This window comes from Solanum stenotomum, unplaced genomic scaffold (assembly GCF_019186545.1).
Source record: "Solanum stenotomum isolate F172 unplaced genomic scaffold, ASM1918654v1 scaffold10527, whole genome shotgun sequence".
Taxonomy (NCBI): domain Eukaryota; kingdom Viridiplantae; phylum Streptophyta; class Magnoliopsida; order Solanales; family Solanaceae; genus Solanum; species Solanum stenotomum.
This window is the reverse complement of record NW_026021121.1, coordinates 1-14,662: the sequence shown is the minus strand read 5'-3', so window position 1 is coordinate 14,662 and position 14,662 is coordinate 1. Positions and strand designations below refer to the sequence as shown.

Below are 14,662 nucleotides of genomic sequence, written 5' to 3'. Positions count from 1 at the left end.
ACCCAGAAAGATATCTACAATGTCAGACCGCATGTAGAAGTGTTCAATAACCCATAATTGCAGCAAAAGGTTGCATCCCTCGAAAAATATTCGACCATCGACGCATGCTGACAAACTTCTCATTATTTCCGCCAAGATCATAGGTACTAGGGTTTTCCTAGGTTTGCCCTCTCTTTGGGCTAAATCTCGAACCACATAACTCAAGCGTGTGTCAATCCTTCCCCTTATGTTAGGAAAAACTAGAGACCCTAATAGGCCAATGGCAAAGGCATTTAGACGATATGTTTCCCATTCCTCGACGGAGCATTCAAACTCATCAATGAAAGAGTAATAACTATTATCTCGGCCAAAACGTGAATACAGAAAGTCGAAATGAATCCACCCAAGGTCTAGAGAAGGCAATGTTGGATTTGATTTCATTCCCAGACTTTTTAGAAACTCCCTCGATGATGGCTTATATGGTACTATCATTTCACACTCGTGGTATGGCATGTCAATGAAACCACTTATCTCCTCAATCGTTGGTGCCAAGTCGAAATCCACAAATTTGAAGACCATCCTCACAGGGTCCCAAAATTCTAGCAAGGCCCTAATCAAGTGAGGGTTTGGTATGACGAAAATGAGGTAGGTAAGACCGCCCAACAGCTGACAAATCTCTCTTTCACGATACCTCTTAATATCAATCCACCAACTCCTTAGCTTGTAGTTTATATCTACGACCATTTGTGGGTTTAGAGAGTTGAAAGTGTCCATGACTCTGCAAACAAAACAACAAACGATTTCTAAACTCCATTTTGGCAAATTTGGCTTAATTTAATTATTATGATCACATTGACACATAAGTATGCAATTTGTCTAAAGGGTGTTGGGGCCCTTATAGACAATAAGGTGGCTACTAATTATGTGGATTGACACCAAGGGTCAAACCACCTAGAGTTTATGCATCATGTATGACCTAATCAAGATTTCTAAGAGTTGGCTTGACACAGACTTGAAAGGAATTCTATGCGAGAAGGCTCGTGGTTTCACGGTAGTAGAACTATCCGTTACGTCCACGCATATGCCGACTCTCTATAATTGGGTATTTGAAGAGAATTGGAGTAGTTGTGAGAGGTGCAAAGGCACAACATCACGGTAACAAAATAGAAAAGGAAGAGGGTCCCAATTGGGGGAAGTATGAGCGGAATGACAGTTTATCAAAGCGGTAACATTTAGCATTTAGATTGAAAGCGGTAACACATAGGCAGTTTTTATTAAAACAGTAAATAAGTAAATAAATACACGCATAAATAAAAGGAGGTAAACAAATAATATAATAGAAAATCAAGCGAATAAGGAAAGAAGGTATGAAATCATGCAAATAAGAAAACAAACAAAGGAAAAGGGGAAAGGGCGAAACATGAAAATAAACAGATACGGAAGAAGGGAAGGTGGTGGAACATTAAAAAACAGAAAATAAATAAGAAAACAAATAAACAAGGAAAAATAATAACAGCTTAACATGATAATAACCAAACAAACAATGAAATAACTCAGTAAACCCCACATAAGCATGAAACACGTAATGGTTAGAACCTAATATCCCCAGCAGAGTCGCCATTCTGTCGCGCCCCATTTTTTTCAAAACGGGTTCTGGTGCACGACCTAACAACTCTTTTGGGCTTTGGGTGATTGAAGAGTCGCCACCTAACGAATTAAGGCGCGTTAGGGCACCTATCTAACCTAACTAAGTCTAGCTAAGGTCAACGAACCAGAGATCAGGGTAAGGGTTCAAATTACCTCGAGGGAAAGGTGTTAGGCATCCCTCGAGGTCCACAAATGTGGGTCCCGGCCGTGTCTCATGCAATATGTGGGGTTACAAGTAGCAATTAAGGTCACTTCATTATTTGGTTATTTAATTAGCTTGGTTACTAAGTGATAAATAATATTAACAATTCAAGCCATTTTAATTATTTGTTTAATTAATTAAGCATGCGAAAACTAGGTGATAACAATATTAAAAAATTAAGAGCACTTTAATTATTTTAATTAATTAGTTAAACATGCAACTAGGTGATAACGTAATATTAAACAATTAAGGAAACTTTAGTTATTTTAATTAATTGATTGAGCATGCAAGACTAAGTGATAAGTCAATAAATAAATATTAAACAATAAGGAGATAAGCGAGGAGATAGAAATTACACAAATAGATAAGCGAACATTTTTATTTTAATTAAACTACCCCAAATAAATATAATAATAAACAAATAAAGGGACAAAGGAAAGGGAGACTCTGAAGGACTTTAGGATTAGCACTCGACTTTCTTTATTTCGGTCGGTTTCTCGTAGGGACAGACAAAACCAAAGTTTGTCATTAAGACCGAGTCGATGTCATCATCTCCATAGGGCCTAAACTACCCCTACCCCACCACCGCATGCTTTCGTCTCTAAAAAGGTGTCTAGCGTCCCCACGTAAGGTCCAAGAGGCATTGGACTGCTATTAGGGTGGATTTAGACAAAAATAAAACATAAAGGCCCACCTAGACACCAAGTCAAACAAGTTGGACGATCATTTAGCACGTAAAGTCTCAAGTTGGCCTCTAGATTTTATTAGACATGTTAGCAAACACAGATAGAGTGAAAAGGTCGCATGCTTAGGTGTGTGAACATACAGATATACACATGGTGTTAAAAGATGATTACTTAATTAAGAGTGACGGAAAATTATTACAAAATGCAGTACTACGTTAAGCAACTGATTTTAAAGGGGGCAAAATTACTAACATAACAAACTTATTTATTTGATTTTAGAAATATAGCAGAAAAGTGATCATACAAATGAAGAAATTTATTTTAGAAAAACAGTAGCAGATTTATTACTAATGCAGAGATGCTTAAATTAAGAGTAGCAGTTTAGTTGGTGCATAAAGTAATTAGTAGCTGATCTTAAGCGTCAAAACAGTTAATTACGAGATAGGAAATTAATTATTTCATGCAGATGAAATCTGGACAGATTAGCTATTGATTTAAGAACAGTTGTATTACCAGCATGATGTTAAGGCAGAATCTACTTTAAATGCAATTTGTCTAAATAGGACAAAGTGTAGCATGCAGGAAAATAGTTAATCAATTTCAGTTCTTAATAACAACAAAATTATATTATATGATCATTTAACAGTTGCAGGAATGCAACAATTGCTTCAGTTATTTTAGACGTTGACAAATTATACTTTTTAATTTATTTTTATTGATACAATAAATAATTATCAATCCTAAGAGCGTGATTTCTAAATGAGAAATCACTTGAAACCTATATGCATAATTTCTACACCCGAATAATATATGAAAAACTATGTAACCCCTACAGGCATGGTATCTAAGTGCACAAGTTGAGAATATTATCAAAAAAAAACCTATATACATAGTTTCTATACAAGACATATAAATTTCAGAAACCTATAGACATGATTTCTAGATGTAAACATGCTGAAAAAAATTTAATGGAGCCTATATTAACAAATAACACATATGGCAAATTTAGCACAAAATCAAATTTTAATCCTTCTAAGTTTATTAGCAATGCTAAAAGTGTTTGTTAAGCCCATGAAGCTGAGATCTAGGTATACTATAGTTATCGAACTTTTATTAATTCCAGTTAATTAATCAAGAGACTACCATTCGTTGTCCCGCAACAACCTAAAGGTTATTCACTACAAATTTGATGATTAACTATGCACACAAATAAATAGTTGATTTTTTTAAATTAGATTATTTAAGGGATTCCGATATGCTTATTATCTTTAACAACCACACATAGCGAATTTAAACTAAACTAAAAATAAAATAGCAATTAGCACGTATATCCCCATCCCTCCCTTAGACGATCCCCCCAAATTATTACATATATGGAGAGTTTACAAATTTATACAAATATTACAAACCGAAATAAATAATAAGTACAAATTCCAAATACATTAAATAATCTAGTCTCCTGGCGACTCTTCAACTTGAAACTTCAAGTTCGGAACCTGTTAATTGATAAGAACAATACACTAAAAGTAACAACATAATAACAACCATTTACATATTTAGACTGAAACTGTAGCAACCAATCACACACACGTAAACATCCATAGGAAAAAGAAATAGGAAACCGACTCGGATGCTTCCTTTATTTATTAAAATCCATTTTGGATTCATGCATACAAGTAAACAGTATTGATGCAAAACAGAAAATTATATGTATAGAAATATACTAACCGATTAGGCCGTTTAGTAAATCAGCAATGAAGATAAACTTAATTCGAAAACGACCCGAACACAGCAAAACAGCAACACAGAGAGGAATTTAGCTTTAACCGGAGGCACTTAGTTCTTTTGAGTAGAGAGCAATATTTTTTTAAAATATTCAAAAGTGAGCCATGTGAGAGCAAGGTATGAATGTCTAGAAGTGATTATGAGAGTCCTTTTTTATAGTCACTAGGTACGGACAAGTAAGGAAAGGAAGATGAAAAGGAATAATTAAAATTATTTTCCTTATTTTAAAAGTTGAATCAGATTTATTTTTAATTTATTATTTTTTTTTACCAAATATAAACAAGTAAGAAATCTACCAATTTAATTAAGGTAACATGATCAATTTGTAAAATCAAGTAAGACAAGTTTCCAAAAAATACACATGCTTGATGGCTTCAAATAATTAAGGTAAATAAATCAATTAAGGAGTCACTACTCAAATTAAATATACGGAAGAGCAGGAATATATTGGGAAGAAGGGTCAACAATTAAGGGAAGAGAACAAATTAGAAGCAGTTATCAAGCCTTATTTCCTTAGCAAAATCTCAATCAGACCCAATTAAATTATCAAATATAATCAAAGTAAAATCAGTCCTCAAGGCATTAAGGCAAGCGTGAACAATTTATGGCAATCATAAGATACAAAGAGATACACCTTACAAGGAAAGGAAAGTTATTACTCAAATTAAGTACCAAATATTCACCAACCGTATTGTAGCAATATTTATTACCATAATCAAGAACCTAATCGAATTTTCATACGGCAATAAAACAATTGACTAAAATAATGTCAATTTGTCAACATATATAACTAATTAAATAATTAAGGATTATGTCCTTAATTTATGTGCAACCTAAACCGATCCAATTAAACCCATTTACCAAATATATGGAGTAAATAGTTATTGCCATATATAATAATAAACAAACGATTGTGGTACAACATTCAAAACACTACTACCTTAACAAAGAGAACCAGAAAATATAATTTGACTAAGTGAGCGAAATTAGTTAATCACAAATGATCCGTATTTACCATAAGAAATTCTGAAAAATGGGTATTTCAAATAATTAAATCCCCTTAGGCTAAAATTAAGCTACATGCTCAATCTGGCAGGATCAAATTAAACAATGAAATATGCTCCCAAATCAGTGAGTAATTACAAACACGGGGTAATTAAATGCTAATTAAACTGTAGCGTCAGCTAGCACACGAAAATTAAATTAACAACTATGACAATTCATCTCTTATGTTTAACATGCAGAAATGATTAACAGAGACATTTCATATTACAGAATCAAAGAGGCAAACAATGAAAGCAAAGAATTCTGGAACCTTAACAAACAAATTGTAGCATTTCGATATTAAGGAATCATATGATGCTCAAATTCTCATGATACTTAGACAAGAACAAGGCGCTAAAATCTAAGCCTAAGAATTAATTAAAACTTACCTGGATGGATCTGTTAAGATCCATCTTTTAATTAACTCGAAATCTTCAAAAGCTCCACCGGAATCCGCTGCGGTGCTTTTGTTGTTGTTGTTGTTGTTTCCGATGGCTTTCGCCGGGATTTTGTCGAAGTAGGTTAGTGGTCTTGACTGATTGCTGATTACCTCGAACCCGCCGGAGAGGAGAAAGACATGCTGCTGTTTCCGTCGGCTACTGCTGCTCGCTTCTCCAGGCTGCTGGTCGGAGGTCTGCTGCTGGCCGGACTGCTGTTGCTCCTTGCCAGTGGCTCGCCTGGCTGCTGGTCTGTGCTGCTGCTTCACTGGAAAAGGAGGAGAAGAAGAGAGAGGGGCAAGGGGAGAAGAGGAAGGCGGAGAGAAGGCGTTGCCGCCTCTGGTTCTCGCGTCTGCTGCTGGTGGAGCTGGCTGCTCCGTCGAGGAGAGGAGAGTGAGGAGGGCGGCGGCTGCATGGAGAGAGGAGAGGAGGAGATGAATGAATTGAATTTTAGGGGTTAGGTTCTTTTAGGTTAAAATTAGGAGATGAAGTTTGGATGGATCTGGACCCTTGATTTCAATAAGATGTAAGGCTGAGATTTAATTTAAAAGATGGACGGTTAGGATTAAAAATAAAAATGATCTTGAGAGTTGAATTGGAATGGCCAAAATTGAAATAAGTATTGGCTAGAATTGAAATGAAAGGTGGCCAGAATTGAAATAAAATTGGGAATTGAATGAATGGGCTATAAGTTAAATGATTTTGAGGAATTTATAAGAAATGCTATTCAATTAAATACTACAAATATCATAATATTTTATATAATTAAACACATCTAAGATTTTAAAATATTTAAATAAAGTAATTATTTTGAGTTTCACTAATAATTTTAAAAAATATCTTAATAATATTTATGATAATTTTATAAAGCACACATGCTAAAATGTATAATTTTTAGACAAAATTGATTAAAATTTTAAACTCGAAATATTTTCAAGAAAATCGTATTTAGTCGAATAGCATTCTTAAAATTGTAAAAGGTCGGTCAAAATTGGGTGTCAACACTTATTAATTTTCTGGTTGTCTAGCTTTAGCTAAATAATAAAAATAAATTATATTTATTCATGAGTAATTTAACATGTATTATGTATATGATATGTTCCGACAGATGGGACTCTTCTATGTTGAGGCAGAAATGGCCATATCAGATGAATTGCAAGAGTTTTGTGTGCTTGAATGCTCAGGATGCAAACAGAAGAAGCGCACAAAGGATAGAAAGGATTTTGAATGTCCAAAATGTAATCGGAAAACAACATTAGTGCCTCGGTACTATACTTTTTACTTATAAATTATAGTTTGTACAAAATATAGCGTATATTATACACAAATTTTAAACTTGCCATGATTTAAGGTGTATCTTTCAAATTGATCTTATTGATGGTACTGCTACAACCACAACATCTATCTCTGGTGAATTAGGAGAAAAATTACTCTCTATGACGGCGGAAGACATATTTGACATAATTTGCGCTAAGGTGATCTCTCATTCCCGCTGGCTACTTCTACATATCTTGATCAGAAACAGTTTAACATATATGCTTAGTTCTAAAGAGTTTCTCGTGACTCTTTACATTTACAGAGGCAATCATTGTTTGTTAATCATGTCCATGAGATGTTGTCGAACAAACTATTTCAAATTCAGCTAAGAAGGTAATCTTGGGGCAGCTCAAATAACTCACATGCAACTTTGCCCATTTTTTCCTACATGGAAAAGGAACATACTCCGCCGAGCACTACTGATAGGAATTCCAAAAAGATAAGGCCTTTGGAAATAAGTGAGGTGGAGGTGATGGCAACAACTACTGCAACTGATTCTTCAAATGCGACGCCGAAATTTGAACCACCCACACCAACAAAAAATGTGTAAAAGGTCGGTCTACATCTGACTTTCATATTTATTTTTGAAAACCAAACTATAAGTCACAATGATTAACAATTCAAAAATATTTAGAAGTATTTGAAAAAGTTATGGTAAAAAAAACTAAGAGAGTTTTAAAAAGTAAAGGTAGAATCATTGAGGTATTGGAAAAATGTTGTTGATAATGTGGTCAGTAAGTTGTGCAAGTCTTTTGAAATTCAAGAAGTATATGTCACGCCCCAAACTCGAGTAGCGCAATTGGCTCATAATGTCAAAACTCAGGCCCAGCCGACCTTGCTGAACCATTTGCTACTAGCGCATGACAACCACACGCAATCAAGAAAACAAACAAGTATATCTCGGCTTAAAACTAAGCCCTCGGCCGGTAAGGCCCTTGTCAATTGATCTGTAAAAGAAACAGCTACTCCCAGGAGATCATATAAATAAATAACAAACTAGCACAGAAGTCCTGATTGGGCCGTTGAGGCCATTATGATATCTATACCCAAACTAAAAGCATGTATATATCAATACAATACATCAAACAACTCACAAGCTTCAACAAACCAACAACATAGGCCAGTATGGCCATAACGTAGCTATACACCCTACACACTAGTCTGCAAGCCTCTAAGAGTAGTAAATATTAGCGGTACAGGGCCTCAACTTACCCATAAAGATATATACAACAAAATATAACAAACCTCCCAACTTTGGCAGCTCCGGAGGAAAGGGGCTAGCCAACCAGATAAAAGTCAATCCTGCTGCTGAGGAGGTCTACTCGGTCGTCTATCAGGACGTACATGCATGAATGTAGCGCCCCCAAGGCAATGGGTCGTCAGTACAAAATAATGTACAGAGTATGAAAGGCAATAGACTATGATGAGGTATCCTAATGTACTGAAATAATATGATAAATAAATCAAGGATAATATAAGTGTACTGACCGCTCCTAAATCTAAACTTATCAAAAATAATAAAACAACAACCTAACCAATCCCCCATAAGCTCGGCAGGTACAAACAACACACAAGACCACCTACTCAGGCCCCCCATAAGCCCGGAAGGTGCCAATCAGCCTATATACCCTTATCGGTAGTCCCCTTGCCCCGTAGGCAGTCACATAGCCCTCATAGGCATTAATATAGTCCCATAGGCAGTCACATAGCCCTCTTAGGCATTAATATATCCCCGTAGGCAGTTTATAGCTCTCTTAGGCATCAACATAGCTTATAAACAACTCATAGCCCTCTTAGGCAACAACATGGCCCTGTAGGAAGTACGTAGCCTTCTTAGGCGTCAATATAGCCCTGTAGACAACTCATAGCCCTTCTAGGCATCAATATTTCCCCATAGACAACTCATAGCCCTCTTAGGCATCCATATAGCCCCGTAGGCAGAACATAGCCCTTCTTGGCATATATCACATTCCTGCAGCTAACCACAATAGCCCCAAGGGCAACAATAACAATCCAATCACTAAAAGCGAGCAATTTAGTTATAAGCAACCTATACAAATAGCCTCTAAGTCGTGTCCAACATAGGGACACTACTAACTGAATAAGAATTCCGACAAGGGAGGATTATATCAACTCGAGCAGCCAACAATCAACAATCACGGCTACAAGTATATCAAGGATAACAACCCAAATACATTGCTTCTAAGCTTTAAGAAAACATGTCATAAGTAGGGAATAGCCTTAACATACCTTTTTCGTTGAATTCACTTATCCTTATAACATTAATCACAGCCCCCCTTGATAATACAACAAGGTAGGATCATAATCAACACAAAAGAATAGAAGATAAAATGAAAATCCGATAAAATATAAGTATTTCCATCGCAAATTGCTATTTGCGACTTATCAAAGCTAGAGTCGATGAAAGAGGGTCTTACCTTGATTATAAGTTTGTAATACACCTCAAAACTTTAAAATATGCCCAAACCCCTGATGTCCACACACCAAAGTACGATATGCTAGGAAATCAATAAAACAAATTATACTATGTTGACGAGCTCAACGCGTAGAATAACTTTTGTCAAGGACTTAAGTCACGAAAATCAATAACTTGGCTTGTCCTAGAAGTGAGTTTTGTAGGTTTTGTGAGTTTTATGGTTCTTCACTAAGGAAAATGAAGGAAAAATGAAGAAAAGTCGAAGAAGATGATATATATAAAGTTCCACCGACCTAGGAGACCCACCTCACCTGCCTACTTGCGCAGTCTTGCGAAAACGTGAATATCTCTCCATTCTGAAGTTGTATGAACAAACGGGTTGATGCGTTGGAAATTAGACTTGTAGAACTTCGATTTCATAGGTTATGGGGACCATAACTCTTAATAGATTGCATAAAACGTCTGAGACATTTGACCCAAATTTAAGACAAATCTTTAAAAAGGAATTTACGGTAACTTTCGCCAACTTTTATTTTGCCACTTACCTAACTTCAAAACTTGAGATAAAACACTTGAACACTTAAAATATCACATAACACATCATTTTTAATTTATTACCCACTCTCCTGGTCATTCCACGAAGATACAAGTTAATTTATACGTTTCGAAAATTCAGAGGGTTACAGTATACTACTGGAAGAATTTACAACCCACTACATTTTTCTTCCTTCAAAGTTATAATTCATCTGGGATTTCAATTTTTTTTAATTGTGTTGGATTTTGATGATTCTGAGTTGGATTAGTGATGTAATTAAATTCCTTTATAGGAAAGAAATTATGGAGAATCAAGAANAATTAGATTATTTTAGTTATAACAATTGAGCAACTTGATTACTTCAGAGTTAGGACCACCTCTTTGGGCAGTGATTTGTGTGTGTTTGTCAAGTTATTAAGCTGTAACACCCCGTATTCTACGTGTACTAGTTCTATTTATATGATGCTTATAAATTCCCGTGTGGTATAGTTATGGACTCGGTTTCCTATGCGACTAGTGACAATAGAATAGGTTTAAAGTGAACTGCCCATAGATTTTGATGCGACCCGATTAAGTTGACGTCGATGAAAGTATTTAAATTTGAGATCATAAGGTGGTATTTGAGTCTAAAGTTTAAATTGACATAGTGTAGATAAGTTTTAAGTTAAATTAAAGGTATTAAGGTCTAGAAATGGAATAAGATATTGAGGTGCTTGATTGACTACACTAAGCTAGTAGGTGACAAGTAGGTACATCACCTACTTTGACTTATTGACCAGCCCAAAGGACCAAGTAGGTGCATCACCTACTAAGACTCTTTTGATCTTGTTATTGGGCCAAGTACACTACCACCTACTTGTATTAATCTGGGCCAAGTTGATTAGAAGAATAAGGGGAAAATAGACAGCCAAGGCCCAATCGTTCCAAGCCCACAAAAAATAATTTGAATGGAAAAGTAGCTACATCACCTTCTTAAATGTGTGGCCTAAATTAAAGACACATGTTCGCTGCAAATGAAGTACAAGAAATGTGGCAAAAGGCCCAATGTTCTTAAGTCCAAAAATGCCCAAGTGAAAAGTTCAAGTAAGTGGGTCACCTACTTGACAAACTATGGCCCAAAATGAGTGAGAAAGTCGGCCAAAGCAGGTCCCTTTAAAAGGGATAGATATCATCTTTTTCCAGCCATTTTTACTTTGACAAAAAAATCTTATTTCTAGAGCTTTCTCTCTTCTCTCTCTTAGCTTCATACAACAACCATTAAATACCATTAGAGTTCTTGAACATTAGGGAGTTCAAGCTATTGGAAGGTATAATTTAAGACAAGTTAAGAGGGATAACCTTTACCTTAAAGAATCCAAGTTTTAGCAAGTGGTAGTTCTGTCCAGCAAGGTAAGCTACAACAATTTTCTCCCTCTTGTCCTAGAGTAAATTAGGACACTTGGTATGTGTTAGTAAGTTGGAAATTGTTACTTTTACATGGTGTAATATTGGGAAGGATGTTCTGGTGATTAGTGCATGTTGTGACAGCCATGGAATAGAGTCCTCTTTAAATTCAGTTATGAGTTTGTTTGAGCACTTTAAAAGTAATGTTAGCTCTTCAAGTGTTGGTGATCAGAAACCATGATTCATATTGTTTCTGTTACATTTTTATGTTTAATGATTGTTTTATGTATGTTATGATAAGGGATGTGACTGAATGTGCGGGAAATTTATGAAGACGTTAAAGGACTTAAATATTGCAGGGAGTTTTGGGGAGGACCTGATACGAAGGTTGTACAGACGCGATTAAAGGGAAAGGGAAGGAAAGAATACACTGGCTAGATAAATTGCATGCTTACTGCTTGGTTACTATTTGGGTGAGATCAAGTAGCTCAAATTGATTGATTAGCTACTAATACTAGTCTTACAACTTATTTTATTGTAGATTAGTAATCTGAAGAGAAGGAGCTTAAGTCATACGTATTGAATTGTATAGTAAGGTATGTAAGACTATTCGATTTCCTATTTCTTTGGCATGAATCCAACACTTGCATTACAAAAAGTAAGCTTTTTAAGTGCCCTTGGTAGTGACTGATCCATAGTTGCAGTTCCTACTCCCTAGAGCATTAAAGTGAGTACTCTAATATGAGTTTGTTACTAAATGTACGTGCTTACTCTACCAAGTATTAACATGCAAGGTTTAAACTTGTTTCATCATCAAAGTACTCTTGGCACATATTTTCCTTATATAAATCAAAATGATCCTAGATTACACATGGTACATATGTTTATATGTTGGATATACAATCTGCCCATATCATGCCAACTTGCTTCAATTATCTATATATAGGTCATCTTTTCACATGTTCATATGTTCCCTTTATTGGTTATTACTCCAATCGTGTTAGACTATAATGTTACCTCACAAGATCCCTACTTGCTTTATTGTACATTTTATATATATTTACTTAGAATATGTATCCATCCTTAAGTTGAATCTGCCTATGTTCTCCCCTGGTTCCACTTTCATGTATACCTTGTATTTGATATTAGTTAATGAGTATTTGACTATCATATAGAGTTCAAATCTCTTGGCTGAATGTTAAATGTCTTCACTTGATATGTGCTTCAATTTGAGATGTCAAAGTGCTTATTAAGTCATATAAGTTCCTAAATATTACACGTTCATGTCACATTTGTTTCCTATGTCATTGTTATTATCGTAAGTCCATATTCATATGTCTTCTACTACTGGTCCATAGTTCCAAATCTCAACAACGATTATGACCACCAAAACAACAATCTCAAAAGAGATGATTATCCAAAGAACAATCTCGAAAGAGTTATGAACATCAAAACAACAATCTCAAAGATAAGGAATTTAAGTTAAGCAATCTGTATAATTATGGGTGGCAGCCTAGGGGCAAACACCTAGCATGGGTCGACCTCAATTGGTATAGAAGGGTGGCAACTCAGGGGCGAAAGCCTAGCATGGGTCGATCCCAATTGGTATAGAAGGGTGGCAGCTCAAGGATGAAAGCCTAGCATGGGCCGATCCCAATTCGTGGAATTATGAGGACAACATCCCAAGGGTTAAAATGCCTAGCATGGGTTATCCTCTTCTACCGCTGATCAGCTGGTCATTTGTATCATATGTCTTATAAATTACTGTAATGCATAGAAAAGTAAAGAAAAAAATGTAACATACACAATTCCACAAGTATAAGCAAATGTGGTCTCTAATCTTTATATGTTGGTATTTGGTTTCACTTGAGCTCTCATTTTACATATGGTTGTATTATGTCTTACATATTCAGTACATTCTTTCGTACTGACGTCCCTTATTGGGAACGCTGCATTTCATGCTGCAGGTACATGTATTCAGCAAGTAGATCTCCCCAATAGAAGCACATGATACTCAACGATTGTTAGTGAGCTCCAAGTTGATTCGGGGCATTGCCGAGTCTTTACTACATGGATCCCAGTAGAGGCTTTGTAGACACTGTAAAACTATCATCTAAATTCATAGTTTCACTTGTCACATGTATCGGTTCAGCTAGTCAACATGTGTTATATATGAAGCTTTTCATCAGTAAATCTATTTGCATAGTAGTTTACTTTCTAATCATAGGTCACTTGTAAAGCATGTGTTCATATGATACTTGTCCGCCTTACCTAGGGTTGGGGTATGACATAAGCATTCAAATGTCTTTTATTTTTATGGAAATGAAATGTGAACTATTACCATATCAACAATTGAATACACTTATAAAGCATCTATACTCTCAAACATTGATTCCAAGAATGATAAACCTCAATTATACTAATTACAGAGCTGATCACAGAGAGATACCTATTTGATACCTAATGGGCATATAAATTTACCTTGAAAGTTTTGCTTATTGTGGGTGATTAGCTCTCCCTCCCCCTCCCCCTCCCCCCACCCCCGCCCCGTTTGACCATGTATTGTTCTTTCTGAAATTTCCATTTGTTCTTTTCTAGTTTCTGTACTAAAAATGTGCCAGTTTGGAGGATAAAGTTTCAAACTTTATCTTCCATTTTGAGGGATTCTAATATTTAAATTATTTTGCTATGTGTTGTCATATTTTCAGTTTTTTACAGAATTAAACTGTCTAATTACAGAAACTCCCTCACTTGATTTTGTGACTTTTGCTTAATGAAGTTTTTGGATTCTCAGTCGGTTCAAGTTCGCTCAATAGGGAGAATGAAATGAATCAGTTACTTAACTTTTTGGGATGCCTTCGTTATTTAGCTTTCCAGGTAATGTTTTATCCCACATTTTTGTGTCATATGTCACTTTCCAAACAGTTTCACTTCCATCATCAACCAACTCAACTTTGTGAATTTACTAACACTACACAATTTTCTCAGGAACCCCCAACAAATCCCTATGCTATGGTTTTTTGAATGAAGAAGATTAGCTACTAAGAAGTGAACTCTGGCGTCCTCTACATATGATAAACAATGGCATGCTAATCTTATATTTCAAAACTGAAACATCTGCTATATTATTTTGATTGTATTACATTAGTTAGTATTTGCAGATTGTTCAAGTCGGCATCATGCTGATGTCTGTTGTACATATTCTAAATA

General features: G+C 35.4%; 1 pseudogene; it reads left to right on the top strand.

Moving 5' to 3' along the window:
• Window positions 1-6,888: 6,888 nt before the first annotated feature.
• Window positions 6,889-7,647, top strand: LOC125849783 (uncharacterized; annotated as a pseudogene).
• The last annotated feature ends 7,015 nt before the right edge of the window (window positions 7,648-14,662 follow it).